General features: G+C 43.3%; 1 pseudogene; it reads left to right on the top strand.

Moving 5' to 3' along the window:
* Positions 1-592: 592 nt before the first annotated feature.
* On the top strand, positions 593-1,805 carry LOC144819920 (core histone macro-H2A.2 pseudogene; annotated as a pseudogene).
* The last annotated feature ends 326 nt before the right edge of the window (positions 1,806-2,131 follow it).

Raw genomic sequence — 2,131 nt, 5'->3', positions numbered from 1 at the left:
TGGGCTCTTTTCTGAGCGTTTATTGTTTTGTTGACGGGGTATTGTCTCTGTGCTAGATTAGTGCTCAGTTCGGAGGATTGCTGTTTGATATCATCCATATTCCTACAGTGTCTGCGTATACACAGAAACTGCCTGTATGGAAGGTTTTCCCTGAGGGCTTTGGCATGAAGTTACTCTCATCTGTGTTAGAAGGGGTGACCTCTCCCCATATACCTTTAACATATGGTGTATCATGTAGTGTTTTATCAAGTTTATTTTATGTAACCGGGAAACTCCAGTATTTTTATTCAAACTTAGATGTAGTATTTTCTGAATTACCTTTTAGAAAGAACATGAATCCAGTACTTACTAGTAAAGATGCACAGTTTATGGGTTAATGTTTGTTAACAATGAGTTCAATAGATATAGCACAAGCACACAAGGATAACCTAACATGCATATTACGTGAAGAAGAACCCGAGTTGCCTGCAATCTAAACAGAGAACAAGGAAAGAAAAGGACGAGGAAGGGTTCCAAACTGATAAGGTGCAGCGTCAACTAAACCTTGTGTTTCATCAGTAATTGAGGGACTTCATCTGGGCCTCGGCAAGCACTTGACTGCATAAAGATGTCTGTGAGAGGTGGGAAGAAGATAACAACAAAACTGTCCCGTTCATCTCGGCAGGAGTTATTTTCCCCGTTGCAAGAATGATGCGATACTTGAGGAAAGGAACGTACAAGTATCGGATAGGCATGGGAGCGCCAGTCTATATGGCAGCTGTAATCGAATATTTGGCAGCTGAAATCTTGGAATTGGCTTGGAATGCTGCCAGGGACAACAAAAAGGGAAGTATCACACCAAGGCATATTCTTCTAGCTGTTGCAAACGATGAGGAATTGAACCAGTTGTTAAAGGGAGTAACCATTGCAAGTGGCGGAGTCCTGCCTAGACTTCTGCCGGAGTCGCTGGCCAAAAAACGAGGTTCCCGAAGCAAAGGGGAAACCATCCTCTCCCCAGCTCCTGAGAAGATAAAGAAAAGCAAAACGCCATCACCAGCCAAGAAGCCAGCAAAGAAAGAGAAGGCTGCCAAAGGCAAGGTAGCAAAAAAGGAAAAGTCGTCTGATGGTGGGAAAGAAAGTTCTGCAAACGCAGCATCCGAAGATGGGCCAGGGGATGGATTCACGGTCCTGTCTTCAAAAAGCCTCTTCCTCGGACAGAAGCTGTGTCTAACTCAGAATGACCTGAGCCACATTGGCACCATGAAGGTTGAAGGCATCATACACCCAACTTCAGCTGAAATAGACCTCAAGGAGGATATTGGAAATGCATTGGAGAAGGCTGGCGGGAAGGAATTCCTGGAGGCTGTAAAGGAGCTACGCAAGTCCCATGGGTCCCTTGAAGTCTCAGAAGCTGCCCTCAGCCAGGCCAATGGACTAGCAGCCAAATTTGTCATTCACTGTCACATTCCTCAGTGGGGATCAGACAAATGTGAAGAACAGCTGGAGAAGACCGCCAAGAACTGCTTCTCAGCTGCTGAAGATAAAAAGCTGAAGTCTGTGGCTTTCCCTACCTTCCCAAGTGGCAGGAATGGCTTTCCTAAGCAGACTGCAGCCCAGGTGATTCTTCGAGCCATTGCGAGTCATTTTGTTGGTTCAAGCTCTTCCACACTGAAGAACATTTACTTCCTGCTATATGATAGTGAGAGCATTGGCATCTATGTTCAAGAAATGGCAAAGCTGGACGTCAAGTAACTGGATCACAGCATGGAATGGACCGATCCAGTGTGGCACATTTTAAAAAAAAAGAGTAATTAAATGGTCGTGGTTGATAGAAACAGGATTTTTTATTTCATGATTTGTGGGGATTTGAACTAGCTTGAAGTTTGTTTGTTTTTAATAATAAAATGAGTGCTTTTCAGTTGAAGTCTTTGGGTCGGAGGGCCTATAGTTAATGAAAAAGAAAGGAATGAAGGTTGGGTTGAGCTGTATATCTTCTAGATTCTGTGCCCTTTGCAGTTTTTATAAATCCCAGAACTATTCCTTTGTGGTCACCATCCATAATCACTTCATGGGCTTGTTCTTTCCTCACAGTTTTAGACTCTTTTTGTAGTGTCATTTAAATACACAGGCCTATTATTATTTTTTTTAAGTG

The sequence above is a fragment of the Lissotriton helveticus genome, chromosome 2_1 (assembly GCF_964261635.1).
Source record: "Lissotriton helveticus chromosome 2_1, aLisHel1.1, whole genome shotgun sequence".
Taxonomy (NCBI): Eukaryota; Metazoa; Chordata; class Amphibia; order Caudata; family Salamandridae; genus Lissotriton; species Lissotriton helveticus.
Note: the sequence above shows the minus strand (reverse complement) of the source record. Positions and strands in the feature narration are given on the sequence as shown.